This window comes from Suricata suricatta, chromosome 8 (genome assembly GCF_006229205.1).
Source record: "Suricata suricatta isolate VVHF042 chromosome 8, meerkat_22Aug2017_6uvM2_HiC, whole genome shotgun sequence".
NCBI lineage: Eukaryota > Metazoa > Chordata > Mammalia > Carnivora > Herpestidae > Suricata > Suricata suricatta.
In genome coordinates this window covers 50999519-51017088 of record NC_043707.1, presented here as the reverse complement: position 1 = coordinate 51017088, position 17570 = coordinate 50999519, and the positions used below count along the sequence as shown (strand labels likewise).

The 17570-nt window shown below is 52.9% G+C and overlaps 1 protein-coding gene across 3 annotated transcripts in view; it reads right to left on the bottom strand.

Annotated features, from left to right (window-relative positions):
- Positions 1 to 17217, bottom strand: part of KCNA2 (potassium voltage-gated channel subfamily A member 2) — a 27748-nt gene extending 10531 nt beyond the window's left edge. The window contains exons 1-2 of one of the 3 annotated variants that reach the window (XM_029947239.1): positions 17034 to 17217; positions 3852 to 3944 (exon numbers count right to left, since the gene is read on the bottom strand). The gene's annotated coding sequence lies outside the window, so the exon portion shown is untranslated. Of the gene's footprint in view, positions 1 to 3851; positions 3945 to 4176; positions 4213 to 17033 lie in introns of those variants that run through there. The other 2 variants (XM_029947240.1, XM_029947238.1) reach the window with 2 other exon arrangements.
- Between the last annotated feature and the right edge of the window lie 353 nt (positions 17218 to 17570).

Below are 17570 nucleotides of genomic sequence, written 5' to 3'. Positions count from 1 at the left end.
GGGCCTCCATGTTCCTGGGTGACCGCGAGCGCCGTGGAGCGGCGGCGACGGCGGCGGGGTGCGGGCGGCCAGCCGGGAGCCGGTTCTGCAGTCCCGCGGGCGGCGCGTACTGAGCGCCCGGCCGCCGCCCGCAGCCGCACCGCGCCGCACCGCGCCACGCAGCGCCGCACCTGGCCCGGCTGCGAACTCGAATTAAAGGGGCCGGCGGGGGCCAGAGTCGAGCAGGTGGCCTCTGAGTTGGCTGCCCGCGCGCCCCATCCAACCCCGGCCTCGGCCCCCACCCTGCTAAGAAAACATCCAGGCTTTGGCAGAACCCAGCTCACGAACCAGAACCTCGGGGAGAGCTGGGCTGGGTGCTGCCGGGGCTGGGGCAGAAGTTGAGGGGCGTTCGGGAGAGGTTCCTGCCGACATAATGAAGTTGGCGAGCAGGAAACAATCGATAGCAGCTATCCCAGGTCTGAGGAGGGATCCAGCCCCGCGGAAGATGTGTTGCTATTATTACGATGCTGCCAGACAGAATCTGCAGACCCCCTCTCGCTCCGGCTCACCCCCTCCTCCAGCTCTGCCTCCCCACCTCCCTCTTACCCTGCCAGAGCTTTGGCTTCGCAAGGGAATGCAGCAGGTATGGGCCGCAGTGTGGCTGAAACTCGCTGAGTTTCCTGCCAAGGAGCCCCAGGAGCGGGCAGACCGGCAGAGCCGACCCCCTGGGTGCCCTCCCCTTCAGGGCCGGCCAGGGAAGGCTGTGGGCTGTGCTGCTGCCCGAGGGAAAGGCCAGCCACTCATAAAACAGGTCTCCTCACAGACCTTACAGAGCCCGCTGGCTCATGGAGCTCTGAAAATGGGAGTGCAGCTCTCGGCATCCTGGCACCCCGGGGTGTGGGCAGAGGAGGATGGCCTTTGCTTTTGGAAGAAGGTGTACAGAAGCCCAGCCTACCCTCTGCTCAGATGGTGGATGTGAGAGGGTCCTGGGTGCTCTTGGAAACCACGTGACCACATCACAGCCTGGTGCCCCTGGGAGTTCTGGGTTCCTCATCGCTGTCAGAATCAGGGTTCCAACAGTGATTCCTTGAGCCCAGCTTGGGGCAGAACCAGAGCCTTAAATTCAAAGGGGCTCCAGTCCCAGGGAGGCTCCTGCTGGGCCCTCCTTGCTGAGAACCTTCTAGACCTGTAGTTTCTGATGGAAGTTCTGCAAACTTCCTGCTCTTTGTCAGGTAGTCTACTAGGTATGGGTTAAGACTGGGGACCCTACCCAGAACTGCAGGGTGTGGTCTGGGAGGGAAGTGATCTTAGTGAACTCTGGGGATGACGCATGACTATAAAGCAGGACTGGTTTGGCCTAGGGCTTCTAGAACTCTAGCCATCAATGTCCCAGCCTGAGCATGACCTGGTGTTTTGAAGCCATAGGAGGTGAATTAATTCAGCTCTCTGGACCTCAGTGCTCTCATTTGCAAAATGAGGATACCTCACAGGCTGTTGTGAAGGTGAGGGGTTAATGGATTTCAGCCATTCCCACCTCCTTCAGCAAACTGTCGCTTCACACTCCTACTGGAAGTCTCCCCTGACCAGCCCCACCAGGCTCTGTTTCTCCTTTTGGCTCCGAGGGGTCCTCATGTCAATTTCAACGGACACACATTCACACACAACACACATCCATTTGATCACCTGTATATATATTTCTTTGCCCTTTTTTGTTTAAATGAAAGCCTTGGACAGAGAAAGGCTCTTGAGGGAGAATTAATAATTGTGCTAATTGGTAACATGTGCCCGCCATGTGGCAGACACTGTGCTAAGCACCTCTAGCTCCGTGGGAGGCTTAGTCCTCACAGCTCTGTGAACTAGTTTCTCCACCAGTACCATTTCTGAGGGAAGGACACTGAGGCCGAGAGAGGTGAAGCAACCTGCCTGATGTCCCTAAGTGATGGCTCTGGGACTTGAATCAGGTGCCTGTGACTCTAGGGCAGACGCTCTTAACCTCCCCCCCCCCCCCATCCTACTCAGGTACTGGGAGCAACCTCAGAATTTCATTTCCCTCTTCGGGATCTTCCTCTGACCCTTGTCCCATCTGATTAGGCTCAGGGGTATATCGTCCTACTCTTCCGCTCCCCTTTAAAGCCTTATCTAAGTGGGAATAACAACCAAAAAGAAATGAAGAAGGGAAGAAAGAAAAATAAACATAATACCAGTTGTGCCAGGGCGGGTGGGGTGTGGCTCCTGCCCTGGGCCGTCTCTCTGGGTTTGGCAGGGCTTTGTGAGAAAAAGAACGCGGACCCAGTTCCTCCCTCTGATACTCGCTAGCTGTGTAAACTTGAGCAAGTTATTTCAACTGCTCTGAGCCTCAGTTTCTCACCTGGTAGGCAGGACAGCAGACCGGCTCACAGGGCGGGCAGGATGAACTGAGGTGTAGGGGACAACCTACCTGCTTGATCACTGTTAGCCCTCTTCCCAGCCCCACAGAGGCCCCCGTTTCTAATTCTGGGCCACAAAAGGACAGTAGGGGTGCCCCTTGATCCCTCCCTGGGGCTGGCCAGACCCCCAAGGAACACTCCTTTATCCTTCAGTTGGGTTTCCTGCTTGGGGACCATGCCTTGTCTTCCGCAGAGGGAAATACTCCTGAGGATCACAGCAGTGACCTGCCGGTGACCTAAAGTTGTCAGTTCCTGCACTCTGAGACAACACTCACTGAAAGGAGGAGTCTATGACAGGGATGTCCTCAACTCCCGCCCCCCAACACATACACCACGGCACTGCCTGCGGGTCCAGAGAAAGGGCATTTTTAGTATTTCCCTGCCACGATTCATGAATCCAGAAGACAGGAGCGCCCTTCTCAGGTGTCACTTTCAGAGAGGCGGCTCCCCTTCCTTGCATGACTGTCACCTCTGCTGAGGCTTGGTGCCCCAGCACCCCGGGGCCCACTGGGGTGGCACAGCCCCCTCGAGCCCACAGGAAGCAGGCCAGGGAAGCAGGGAATGTGGGCCCGGGTGCCCTGCTGACAGTTGTCCGCAGGTTGTTTGATTGACTCCTTGGCACCACCTAGGGGGACAGATGCCATTATCTCCATTCTATAGATGAAGATACTCAGAGAGGACAAGCCGCTGTCCAGGGCAATTTAGCTGCTAAGTGGCAAGGCTGGAACGGAACTCCAGATGTCTGACTCCACAAATCACTGTTCATTCTGCTTCCCACTTCTACCGCTAGCCCCGTGCCAGGCCTCTGGGCTCACTTCCTGGTGTTAGGGGCGGGGATCCAGTCCAGCAGACCTTCTAGCTACTGAGGGCATATCCATACATTCTGTGCAGGTCGCCCAGCCTGGCAGGAGGGCTGTTTTGGAAGCCTGGTGGTGGGGTCAAGGCAGCGATGCAAGGTTCGACCCAAAGTTTCCCCTTGTACCTTTGCCTAGAGCAGCTCTACTGATGGCCGTCACATCTACAGGGTCCAGGGCTAGGCGTCTCTCACCCTGGAGCTTTAGTTTTAGCATGCAGAGCTGTGTGACCCACAGTCACTCTCTCGACCTTTCTGTGATGTAGTTTACTTGTAAGATAGGAAGGGTAGCATTTGTCCCCTGGTGCCCTTTGCTTTATAGGGTTTAAAGAGAGAGTGGAAGGAAGGAAGGAAAGAAGGAAGGAAACTAATATTCATTTTTAGTATGTATTAAAATCTCCTTTGTTAGCATCAGAGGAGAGTGATGTGAATGTGCTTGGAAAGGCAGGAAGCCTGGTCAGTGTGGAAGAGTACACTGGTCTCCTGACCATTGCCGCTGTTGTCACGATCATGCCCTGCCCGTGTGCATCATGTGTGATGTCCGAGGACTTCCCCTGGAAGCAGAAGGAGCATCGCTCCAGCGCCCTACTTACCTAAGGGCTGCCTCCTGCAGGAAGCCTTCTGAGATTAACTCCCCGCTCTCTCCAAGGAACTCCTGTGAGGAGGCCTGGGCCTCAGCTCCTGTGCTGCAAATTTTGGCCACATGAAAGAGTATATTAAGGAATGGCTGAAGGGGGCGGACCTTCCCTCCGCTGTTGGGGCCACTCCTCTGGGTCAGGCACCTTGCTGGTGGTCTCACCCTCTCGTCCCTGCCGTTAATACCCAAAGGCAGACCGGTGTCATGCTTGAAGTACAACAGCTGGTGCCAGCAGGTGTCCCCGGGCCCCCCATGTTTTAGCCTGGGACTCAGCTTCTCACCTGTAAACTTTTATCGTGTGGCGGGGCGTCGAGCAGTGCGAACAGGCATTCCTATAGCACACACTACGTGATACTTTTGGCCACCCACCCTCAGCGTTGCGAGCTCCTTTTCCCTCTCTGGAATAGAAGTGGGAGAGGTTTATGGGGGCCGTGACAGGGATGCCTTGGGGGTTCCAAACCACATCCCCTGGGCCACCTGTAATTTCAGCTGCCTGTGGAGCTATTTCTTTTTTTTTTTTAATTTTTTAATGTTTATTCATTTTTGAGAGACAGAGAGAGAGTGCAAGCCGGGGAGGGGCAGAGGCAGAGGGAGACACAGAATCTGAAGCAGGCTTCAGGCTCTGAGCTGTCAGCACAGAGTCCGATGTGGGGCTCGAACCCATGAACCGCAAGATCATGACCTGAGCTGAAGTTGGCTGAACTGACTGAGCCCCCCAAGCGCCCCCAGAGCTGCCCATGTCTGCATGCTGGCAGTGTCCCCCTCAGTTACTGTGTCTCTCGGCTTTTCTGACTCTGGACTCTTTCTGAGGCCATGGTGGCTTGCCCAGGTGGCCTGGGGTGGCCTGGTTATTGGTGGGGTGGGGGTGGGGGTGCAGCTGTGCATGACCCAGACTCCTGTCTGTACGGAGCCCCCTTGGCTCACAGAGGTAATCAGCTCAGTCAGGTGAGCCAGCTGGCCTGGGTTAGGTCAAGGTCCTGAGCAAAGGTTTCTCAACCCACCTCCCCGAGCCTATGCTCCACGTGGCTGAGCCAGCTCCCAGCCCTGCCCACGGCTGGTGCCTGGGTGCTCCATCTGCAGCCCAGGCCTGTCTCCAGAGCTGCAGCCTCCTCAGCCTCACTTCCCAGGACCCTGACTCCTTCATACTCCCCTCTCTTCAGAGAAAGACCACCTTTTACTCTGTTGCCTGAACCAGAAACCAGGGAGCCCTATGGGCTCTCTGCGCTTCCTCCAGCCCGATATCCCCGCACTCACTCAGTCCATCACTTGATCTTGGCAGCTGTTCGCTTCTCTCTGATTTCCCTCTCCTTCTCCTGCCACCCTCCGCTCAGCCACCAGCAGGGGGGTCTGAGCTAGTTCAGACTAGCTCCCCCCTTGTCCCTTCTCCCCACAGTTGCCATAGTGATCTTCCTAAAGCGCAAATCCAACCATGTCACTTACCTCTTAACCCCTCCTTGGCTCCCTACTGCTGTGACCCAGACTACATGCTGTAAACGACGAGCAGAGCCCTTCGTGATCCGATGTCCCCCCACTCTTCCTCTGTCCCCATTCTAAAAGTCTATACTGACATCAAACTAAACTGTCTTCATAGCCCTTCCTGGCTTAATGCAGACATATTTAATAACGTCCTGAAGTCAGACAGACTTGGGGTTGAGTCCTAGCTCTGCTGCTTGCTACTCACATGCCCTAGGGGGCATTTTCCCTCCCTGAGTTCCTATCTGGAAAATGGGACTGACGCCTAATGCTTATTCTGAGGACCTAAGGAGATCATGTGTGCAAGGAGTTTATCTCAGTGCCTCACTTGCAGGATGGGCTCAAGACATATGAACTTCCAGAAGATTCCAGGTCTTCCTGCTTTGGTTTGCAGCCTCTCACCCAGACCCCCCGCCTCCCTGCCCTCGCCATGACCGAAATGACTCCTAACATTCAATTCACGTCACATCCTCCATGAAGCCTTTCTGGACCCTCTCCCTGGTCTCCGCTCATCAGTGCAATGCCTGTACGCTGCCCAGGAAATCAAGTTCTGGGGGCCTGTCTCTGTCCCCATGCAGTCTGCCACCGGGCAGGGGGCATCCTGAGGGAAGGTGCATGTGCCTGCTGCCTGCAGCTGTGTGTCTGGTCCAGGCCAGGCCCAGAGCTGTACTTGTGAGTGAACGGCGGCAGATGCGTGTACTCTGCGGCAGCGCACGGCTCAGCAATCCCCTCTGTCTTTGAGCCTCCAGACTTGGCATCTCAGTCACCCTAGGACCGGCTAGGACCGTTCCTGACCCTGTGTCTGAGGCTGGCAGAGGGGGGGTCCCCAGAGGGGAGTGGCTCCTGTCTATTTCACAGAGAGGCTAGATAACTTGCTCAAGGTCACACAGCTAGTCCAGGCAAGAGCCAGGGTTTGAACTCAGCCTCCCGGATTCATGCTCTTAGCCACTTTGCTCTGCTGTCTCAGAGCTCAGGTGTCCCGGCATCCTGAGGGCTGGCCTGGACCTCGTCCACCGGTCACTCTGTGCTTTATGCTCTGCAAGAATTCCTAAGGTCCCTTTGACTTATGCTTCTCCGCCTTCTGGCTGTTATATGCCTTTGGGGATGGGCGCTTATTGGCTCCCACCGCGGGTCATTCCACCTTTTTCATTGCCTTGTGGCGACCCTGGCATCTTCCTTCCTGAAGTCTTAACTCAGAGGTCTTCATTCCACCCGTGGCTGTAAAACGTGATGCCCCACCCCTGCCCCCAGAACTTCACAAAGTTGAAGAGAGTAGCCAGGAGCCCCCCAACTTCTATTCTTTGAGGCCATCATTCCCAGGCCTTCCATTCTCCTTAACACCCCATGCCATTCTCTGAAAATTTCTCCAACTTTTTTAAAGTTCATTTTTTGAGAGAGAGTGAGAGAGAGAGAGAGAGAGAGAGAGAGAGAGAGAGAGAGAGAGAAGAGGAGGGGCAGAGAGAGAGAGGGAGAGAGAGAATCTCAAGCAGGCTCCACACTGTTAGCGCAGAGCCTGATACAGTGCTTGGATCCATGAACCGTGAGATGGTGACCTGAGATTAAACTAAGAGTCGGATGCTTAACTGACTGACCACCCGGGCGTCCACATTCCTCCAACTTCTATGTGTGCCTCACTCAGAGGTCCCCGGAAAGGAGCCCTTTGACTCGGGTGTGGCCCAATCAGCACAGAGGTAGGGGGGCCAGCACACGAACAGAGCCTAGCACACACTGACTGCTTAGGGTCCCCGTCCTGTGGCTGGTTTGTCTGGGCATGATTATTACTGTGACCGCTCTGTCCTCCTTTTTGCCTCTTTACTGCCTAGTCCATAGACAAGGGGAACAGACCGACAAAGAAGCAGGAACTTGATATGGAAAGTCCACTGGCCTGGCAGTTGCGACCCCAACTCTGCCACTGCCTGGGTGACCCTGAGGTGTGTGACCTTGGGTAAATCGCTTCCCGTCTTTGGGCCTCAGCTCCTTCATCTGTAAAATGGGGAAGCTGGACAACATGATATATATGACCCTGTCTTGTCCTAGGACTAGTTCTCTGACCTCACTTCGCCAAGGAATGGGAGCCCCGTGCAAAAAAATGCATGCATCTCATTAGCTAGCATCATCATTGCTCCTATTAGAACTATTCTGCTTGGGGCGCCTGGGTGGCTCAGTCAGTTAAGCGTTCGACTTGGGCTCAGTCATGACCTCACAGTTCGGGAGCACAGAGCCCCGCATTGGGGGTCTGTGCTGTCAGCTCAGAGCCTGGAGCCTGCTTCAGATTCTGTGTCTCCCTCTCTCTGCCCCTTCCTGCTTTCTCTCTCTCTCTCTCTCTCAAAAATAAATAAACATAAAAAATTATAAGAACTATTTTGCTGAGAGGACCCTGAGCCTCAGAGAGGCATGTGACCTGCTCAAGGTCATAAGGCTCATTCTAGAGAGTGGCAGAACTGGGATTCACACCCAGGCCCCTCTGACCCCCAAGTCAGCAGCCCCCATCACATCTCAGTGCCTGGTTTAAAAAGAGAGGAAAGAATTTTGGAGATGCTAAATCACTGTGAAATGAGTCCCGAAAAAAATTCAAAACAGTGCAAACTTGATGCTCAGTGCATCTTAATGATGTTCTCTGAATCCAGGAAGGGTCATTATAAGGGGAACTCTGGGACTCTTCAGCTCTGAGACCCCACGGAGAGAAAACAGGCTGATACCTCAGCAAGAGAGCTCACGTAGATGGGGGGGAGCGTTGGATAACGATGGACACTATGGGACATTTGGTGAACTATGAGACCCAAGGAGATCTTAAAGAACAAGGCAGGGGCCTGACTGCCACACACCTCTTAGGTATGGCCTTCCCCAGAATGCTAAGGAGGTAGAAGAGTCAGGTGAATTCAAGATTGGATAGGAAGATACGTGTTTGTGGAATGGAATGAGCTCTGGTCTGGGGAGGCAGCAGGGCCTTATCCAGGGAACTCAGATCTGAGGCTCTGGATGACTCAGCCTCTCTGACCTGACTTTGAATTAGGGAAAAGGGAAGACAGAGAAAGGAGGTGAGGGAGCCATTTTGGCAACTTTCCTGGTGTTGCAGAGCCAAGATACGCCCAGAAAAATGAAGGGAAGTAGACAAAGGCCCAGGGAGGTGAAGGATGGTCAGACAGAGGGACAGGCAGTTGGAACCGGTGTTTTTCCCTACCCCTGTACCCAGCTCGGGCTTGGCTTGAAATTCCGGGATCATCCAACAGTGCCACCCAGTGGCCATGTGGGAGAAGTGCAGAGAGGTGCCCAGGGAGGCTGAAAATAGATGGAAGAGGAAAAGTACCCAGCCAGGCAGAGAAAGAGAAAGCTCTGTGTTTCTTCCTGCCTTGAGGATATGGTGCAGGGCTCCCCGCACGTCTTTGGATCTAGGAAGAGCTGTTCTGTAGTGGTCCACACACCCTAGAGACTTCCTCTCTTCTCTCAACCGTGGCATTTACAATCTGCTGGGGTCAGCCAGCGCTCCTCTAATCTGGAGGTCCCCAGGCCACCCTGGGCACGGACCTGAAGAGACAGGGATGTCTGTAGCCCTTCCCCAGCCCCAACCCCCTTCTGGGATGATGAAAGGATGAGAATGCAGCTGCCAGCTGGCCCTCCCCTTGGGTTGATCTGGTCACAGTGGTCGTGGTTATAGTGAGGTTAGCACAGGGGGATCTCTGGGGCAACAGTGGAGGGGGATGAAAATCACTTCACAGTGGACTGCATTCCACTTCTCTTCTAACTGCACCGTCCCCGGGGTTCCTGAGCTTTTAAGAAAGAAGCAGAAGCTCTTTCTCTAAGACACATGGGACCCCAGAGTTAGGTCATAAAGAATATGGCATGATTCCTAAGAAAAGCACAGTAGAACCTGGGAATGAGGGTCTTCTTGAAACTCTTCTGCTCAAGATTCTGTGATAAGGATAATACTTAAGTGAAATGGGTCCTGAAAACCGAAATTTTGTGAGGTTAAGGAACTAGCCGGCAGCCACATGGCCAGCAAGCGGGCGTGAGTGGCGGGAGCTGGACCGTGGTCTGTCCGACTCAGCAGCCCCAGCTCCAGACCAGGCACTAAGCCAGCTAGTAGCAGGTTCTCAACAAATATTAGCTGAAGTGGATCCTTCCCTAGAGCTGGAGAGGGAAGTGAGTTGTCAGCAACCGACTCTGACTCAAGGAAGAATGAAGGGGCTTCAACGGAGGAAAAAAGCACAAAAATGCGTGAGATAAGGGAAGTTTTCATAAAAGATGGAGCGTTTGAAAGGTGACGCTGAGAAGAACTGTAAAGGCCATGAAAGGGGAGTTGAGGGTTGGGGCTTTCCACCGGGAGACTCTGCATACCTCACCCCTGCATTTATTCCCCAGAGAAACGCTCTTTGGAGCAGATGGCCTCAAGCGGTGACCCCCTCCCTGCACCTCATCATGCTGTGTTTCTCTTCACAGCATTTATCGCTACCTGTCAACTTACCATTTACATATTTGTTTATTCTTTTATTCCCTGCCGCTAGAATACAAATTCCATGGGGAGAGATTTTGAGAGTTTTATTCTTTCTTGTATTCCCAGTGCCTGGGATGTTGAGGGTAGTCAGCACATATTTGTAGAATAGCTGTCTAAATGCATGTGTGCATTCCAGGATGTGGGGGAAAGAGGGACAGAGCACAGAAACAGGGCCGCCTGCCCCAGCAATACCGAGTCATGCGGTAGGACTGGAGCAAGTCGTGTGGAAGGACGCAGGGAGACAGGAAAGGTCATTCGGGAAGATGGGGAAGGGCCTCGAATGCCAGGCGGAGAAGTTTGATTTATTTTGTCCTGTAGATGAGAGTGAACCTTTGAGGGTTTTGTGGGGGAGAGTGACAGGATCCAACTAGATTTTAGAAAGATAATTTGGGAATGTAATATGATCTGTAATGAAATTTGTCATGAAGATGTAGCATGAGGGATGATCTGAGAGCCAAAGCAGGGAACCTGTGAGGAGGAGGTGGCTTCTCCCGGGGAGAGGCGACAGGCAGAAAGAGACCACATGATGGTCCGGGTAGTAAGAAGAAAAGATCAACAGGGAGCCACTAAGCGGGGGTGGTCAACAGGACTCAGCGGTCAGTGAGATGGGAGAGGGTGAGAAAGTGCTGTGGGCCTTTGGCCAAGCGAGGGATTCAGAAAGGTGACATGCGCATGCGCCTGCATGTTTGAGCTCATGTGGGGGTTGGGGGCTGGAGCCCCCGGGAGGGCAGTTCTGGCAGAGACGGGAGTTGTGGGGCTACGATGGCCAGGCTGGTCTTGTCATCTAGGCAGAGGACAATGCTGGCATGATGCTCAGGAGAGAGGCCAGGGGCTGGGGTATTCGGAGCCATGGGGGAGAACAGATCCTCCGGGATGAGTGTTAAATGCAGTGAGAGGAGAAGAACGCCCACTTTGGAGGAAAGGAAGACAGTGGAGGGGGAGGAGCCAGTGGAGTCCTGGTTGGAGGAGGGGGGAGGAGGGACCGAGAGTCGTGTCCCAGACAGCAACACGTGGGCCAAGGCCTCGATGGCACACTCACGTGCCTCACTGACGGGACTTCACGGTGTCAGAGCCCCATGGCCGGCTCCCTCCGTCCCACACAGAAGCATAGCACAGAGGGTCTGATGTCGCAGGGTCCCTGTTACAGGTCATCTTATGGAATGTAATAGGTCAACTTATGAGATGTCAGAGAGCTTACTGTATATGAGTTCGGTTTAAACTCCCATTCTGGTAAATAATTAAAGATTGGGCAATATGGAAAGACCCTAAGAATGTAACTCAATAATATCCTAAAGTTTAACTTGTTTTTCAAGATTCTGTTAAATAACCCCACCCCTCTACTAAGACCTGGCTGAAGCGAAGTCCACAGGTGAAAATCACCTAGTCACTGCCTCTCGAGGTATCTTAGGTGTCCAACTATGACTGGTCATTCTAAAGGGACAAAGAACCTTAAAACGATAGGTTTCCCCCCAAAACTAACGTCTGTGTATTACAATGTAATTGGCTACCAAGGAATGCTGTGAATGTAATTGTTAACTAAATAATGACGTATTCTGTCCATATAATCTCACTGCCCCCTTCGTTCGGGGCCATTCTCTGCTCCTTAACACCAGGGAGATCAGGTTTGGCCCGGCTACAAATAAAAGCATGCGGCCGTAAATAAAATTATGCCTCACTTCTATTCTGTGTTGGTGGTCTTTTCAATGTCAACCTGCAACAGTCCATACTTAGGGTCAGTGTTCGTGCTACATTGGGGCCAACAGTTCTACTTCACAAGGAAGAAATAATTTATTGGTGGCATGTGTGGAGCTAAACATAGTTCATTTTTAAAAAACTGGCAAAGCCTCATTAGAGTTTTCTCCAAAGTAGCTTTCTGCTGGGAAGAATAGACTGCAGTCTAGAGATGGGACCCAGTGTCCAGATGTGGGCTCTGGGAAAGGGCAGCCAGAGGAGTTTTGAGCAGGGTTTGTGACCTGGAAATCCCTGAGCTCATGGAGGACAAGGGTGGCAGGGCCGGGCTCTGTGCCTTCTAGGAGACGCGGTGGCCGCCTCCTTTACGTGGCTAACTGATTGGCAGGGGAGGCAGACTTGCAGATGTTGGGTGATGGGAGCCGTGGGACCCATGGAAGACCATGAGAGACCCACTCACTCTGCCAGGTGGCTGTAGGGGTGGGGACTTGGGACAGAGAGGACTTAGGACTTGACCCTGGAGCCTAGGTCCCATCTGCTCCCTGCTGGGTGCATGGAATCCACACTCTTATAGTAAAGTGGCCTCAGCCACACCAAGAAAGACCTGTCAGCAAATATTTTTGGAGGGTCTGAGGAGCTCAGAATCCCAAGCTTTTCTCTGACTTTATCATTTAGTTGAGGCATGTCCTGGGAGACTGGCGATGTCCTGTGTTCTTTCTCTTTGGAATAACTGCTCTGGGTGGACTTTACTTCTGAGAGGTGGGAAGGAGGAGCTGTGACCCTCCGTTGAGAAAGAGAGCCAGAGGAAAGAAACATAAGGAAAGGACGGGAAGGATATAGAGCCTTGCTCAGGCGCACCTGCCATCGTCACTTAGACTTCCAATAGGCAGCTCACACTTGGCATGTTCTCCTTTCTGCTCACCTCACCCCCAAACCAGACCCTTACCATGTCATTACATAACGCCATTGCTCACGTAATTGTTGGGGCCCAAACTCTGGAGACAGCCTTTTACTAAGCCCTCAGCGAATCCTGTTGTCTTACCTTCAAAATGTATTCTGAATCCGAAGTCTCCGCTCCTCCAAAGAGCAAGGCAGGGAGCAGACACTCTCCTCTCTCACCTGGGCTCCCAATAGGTCTCCCAGCTCTTACCCAAGCTCAGAGAAGCCAGAGTGAGGTTTTTTTAAAATGTAAATCGGGTTGTGTCATGCCTTTGTTCAAACTCAACAGTCGTTTACCGGCCTTAGAACTAAACCTCCAGCTCTTCTGCGGCCTGGAAGGCTCTGCGCCATCTGTGTCCTGGATACCTTTCTGACCTCATTTCCAACCACCTCCCGTGTTCACTCGGCTGGGCCAGCTGCCTCCTTGCCTATCCCCAAACCCAGCAAGCCTATCCCTGCTGCAGGGCCTGTGCTTTGGCTGTCCCCACCCCCTGGAGGACTGTGACCCCAAACATTCTCAATACTTGCTTTCTTTGTGGGGTCTCTGCTTACACGGTTTCCTAGGAAGTGCCTGGCACACACTGAAGGCGAAGGAACAATGAATGGTAATACCTGTATCAGCCCTGTGCCTGGCACATAGGAAGGACCTAGTAACCAGCATGGAACACTAGCCTGGCCGAAGCTCTCTTGTCTTGGTCATGAAAGCCACCCCCACCCTCAGCGGTTCCACTGACCCTACTACACAGAGAAGGGGGCAAGCGGCTCTGCAGAATGGACTGGATGCATGCACCGGCAATGGCCACCAGAGGGCGCCACAGGCAGCGGCAAGGGCACACTGCGGCACACGCTGCCACTACAGCAGCCTGGGGCCGTCGTCTGCGCCACCCTGCCCCTGTGCCCCAGTCCCCAGTCTCCCCCAGCACGGGAGAGATGGGAAGTAGACACTCTGAACCAGCACCTGGCTCCTTGTATACCTGCTGAGGGCTTCTTAGAAAGAGGCAGGTGAGGCTTTGACTCACTTGTTTGTCAAACTCCACACCCCACCATCTCCTGTTACCGGAGGTCATGTAGCCTAGGGCAGTTGCTCCCCAATCTCCCTCCTGCAAATATGGAACCCAGACACTGGAGCTTTAGTGTGTGGTTAAGTAACACAAACCCCGCTGCCTGACAAACCCCTTTAAGCAGCCAGGCCTCCGGGGGCAGCGTTCCCAGCTTCTCCAGACTAACTCAGGCCTAATCTTCCACGAGGTCACCTGTCTGTGTGAACCTGTCCCATTGCAAGTGCTGCTCTGAACAGTAGTTGTGTGAGGTGGGGGGAGGCCGGGGGAGGGGACCAAAAGAGGGAGAGAGAAAAGGGGAGAAGAGAGGGAGAGAGACAGAGAGAGGGAACAGAGAGAAGGAAAGAGACGGGGGCAGACAGAAAAAGAGAGAGTCAGGGAGAGGGAGGGAGGGATTAAGCACTCACTTAGTGAGTACCAGAGCCAGGAGGCTACCAGACTTCTCAGCCCCCAGTCCAGACTGGACATGTCTAGTATCCAGACTCACTCTCCATCCTCATGCATTACTGCCTCTCCTCCAGACCCTCCTTCCCGCTCCAGGCAAATCCTTGCTGGGAGGTGAGACCTCAGTGCAAGGGTGTCTTAGAGGTCGCCTCACCACCTCCCTACTTCTTGGGCACACCCAGCATGCTGACCACCGCTGATCACCACTGTGCCCACTGCTGCCCACCCCCATCCCCATTCCGGGTCCTCAGGTGTGGTTTGGCCCACTGGCACTGAGGGAATGTCTTCCTGATGGTGAGTGAGCAAACTCTCTCTTCCAGGCACAGCTGCTCCCAGTCTCGCCTGTCTGTCCCCCTGCTCCTTCTCAGGGCCTGAACGTTGTGCTGCTGACAATGGGGCTTTCACTTGGCGGAGGGCCAGACAGGGGCAGTAGGAAGACAGGACAGGGCAGGGATGGAGGCAGTGAACTGCTGGTCTAATCGAATGATGTCCAGAGGATGCGGGTGGGAGTTGAGCACAGGACGGGGCTGAACCGGATGGCCAGCCTTCGGACACTCCTGTCTTCCACAAAGCTCTGCTGTTTGGTCATTCCCACTGAAAATTCCTTCTCACATATCCTCCCCACTCACCCCCAGGAACTCCATGTGTGGGATCATTTTGCCTGAAAAACAAACTGTTTTTATTATGTAACGATGAGTGTGTGTATCCACTGTTCGCAATGTGAACATTTATAACAACCAACGTAGCTTCTGGCCAGCATGAGGGGCTGAGAATTCAGCCCAAAGTAAAGCCACTTGACATTCTGTTTTGCTTGGGCAGCCTTGTTACAAGTAAAGGTGTGACTTTTCCTCAGGCTTTTTGAAATTCTAACTAGAGTGTCACAGTATTACCCTGTGGACACCAAGTCCCTGGAGGTTCCTGAGTGTGGACGCTGGCTTTGGCATCTGACGTGTTCTGTCCTTCACGTGAACGGACTTCACCGTACAAAGTCCCACTCCTTAGAACACTGTTCTTTCCTGGATGAAGAAGGCTACATTAGCTAATTTATATGTTTCCATTTAAAAATGGACTAGTCGGCTAACTTTACCTATAACCCTTCCAGGTAGCAAAATGCTTTAGCCCAATAAAATACAAGTGTCTCTGGAACATAAAATTATAACTCCGTTAAAACAACAACAACAACAACTGGTAAGACTTCCAGCTACGGCAGAGTGAGGAGGTTGGCAAATCCACTCATCCGAAAAGAATGTTCCACTGGACAGAATTGTCAAAATCATTTGAGGGCTCTGAAAACCGGTCCAACGCAAAATAACACATTGAGAAATGTTTATTCATTTAAAAATGGTCCGACTTCTGGTCTGAACAAGGGGAAATCTGTGGAGTTCTTGCATTGAGCTGCCCCCTTACCCCCAAGCTCAGGAGGGGGTGAGCTCCCAGAGTGTGTCTGACTATGAGAACCGCCAGCTTCACGGCTGGAGAAGGCGCTCTCAATGTGGAGAGGAGGACAAAAGGCCCACCCACGTTCAGCAGAGTTTTTGGTGAAAGTAGCCAACATGAAACAAACAAGAAGGCCCACAGCCCTGCTTGCGGATGCTTCATGCTGCTTGGGATGGGCAGCAGACCCGCAGAGTATCAGAAATGTAACAGGGAAATCTGCAAATAGGATAGTCACAGAGGGACTAGATAAGCTCTCCACACACCTCTGGTTGACTGGGAGGCTGTGCTTGTGCACAGGCAAGTTCTGGGTGGAAAATACGTGCTGACTTAAAAACCTGTCTGGACTTTGAATGTGTTCCCAGCCTACACTCAGACCGGTAGAGGGGGGAGGCTCTCCTGGCTCAGGGTGCTTGGGTATAATCTCTCGCCAATCATTGGCTGATCATTAAGCTATCAGACCAGGGGCCGGGACACCTGGGTGGCTCAGTGGGTTAAGCATCTGACTTCAACTCAGGTCATGATCTCATGGTTCGTGGGTTCAAGCCCCACATCAGACTCTGTGCTGACAGCTAGCGCAGAGCCTGGAGCCTGTCTTCAGATTCTGTGTCTCCATCTCTCTCTGACCCTCCCCTGCTCGCACTGTCTCTCTGTCTCTCAAAAGTAAAAATAAAAATAAAAATTAAAATTAAAATTAAAATTAAAAAAAGCTATCAGACCAGGGGCAACCCATCTCAAGATAGGCTAAAAAGAAAAAAAGGGAGTAAGGATGGGGAAAATGAGCAGACCCATCAGTGAGGCAGATTGCAGAGATAACAGATCAAATAACCATAGATTAAACTCAGGCAAGTTGCTCAAAAGACAAAACCAACCCAAACAAGAACAGCAAAAATTCTCAGAGGAGAATGATTGGCTCAGGTCATGATCTCATGGTTTTTTGGGTTTGAGTCCCATGTCAGGCTCTGCATTGCTTGGGATTCTCTCTCTCTCCTTCTCCCTCTGCCCATTCCCCTCTCATGCGCTCGCGCGCTCTCTCTCTCTCTCTCTCTCAAAATAAATAAACTTAAAAAAAGGGACTAGTTTAATTAAAGACAATATTAGTGCCAGGTTTGATTTCAGGAGGAAGTGAGAGAGGCAGGAACTTCTATGGGGTGGACAGGAAGTGAAATGCCAAGCATGGGAATGGGAGAAGAGGTATTGAAAATAGTGCCGTGTATTGAGGAAACATGTATATTAGAAAGGCTGTCACTGGGCATGTTGAGTTTCCTCTTTCCTTGAATTCAGTAAGATAGAGATGATTGAAATGACATTCAAAAGCTACTGCTAGTTCCCAAGTGCATTCCCCAATAAAGTCGTATTATTTCCAGATGATGGCGGCGGTTGGCGAGGCTTCTCACTGATCACAGACTGCTGGTATGCCCTGATGTGGGGAGAAGGCGGGGTGCCACGGGAGCCCTAGGGAGCCCCGAGGCAAGCCTCAACTCTGTCCCCCACCCTGGGCATGTCCCGATCTAGCAGAATAAGTGAGGAGGGAAACGTTTTCCCCTTCTTCCATCTTCTCCCTCAGAAATCGAACCCATCTTTTAAGGTTTGCTGTGAAGTATCCTACCTGTCAGAGCTGACCTGACCATCCTCCATGTTCCACAGCGCGTGTTGCTGCTCGGTGACGGGGTCCACCCCGAGCTGATTCACAGGAGAAGAAGAAGAGAGAAAGGCTGTTCACCCCAGCCTGTGAGCTCCCGGAGGGCGGGGATCTATCTTCATCCCTGCACTGCCTCTGAGGCCGCATGCCCTGCCTGGCACCTGGTGAGTGACACGTAGCAGATGTCCCGGATGTTTTTATTGGGCAAGTCCTCTCTGTAGAGGGTTGCAAAAGAGTAGGTGACGTAAAGGGCGGGGTCCGGATTAGATACCCCACCGAGGTGCCCTTGTGGTGCCTTGGACCTCCTGCATCTTATCAGCAATGATACAAGAGTCTCTCTTATGTTTTAGACCTATCTCCCCCCAGCCAGATCCTTGAGAGCAGAGATGGACTGACTTGTGCTCAAAGCAGGTACAAAGTGAGTGTGAAATGACTGTGAGATGGTGGGCACAACTTCACAATACTATTCACTGACCTAGAGCCCACAGAGCCATTTCCCCTGGG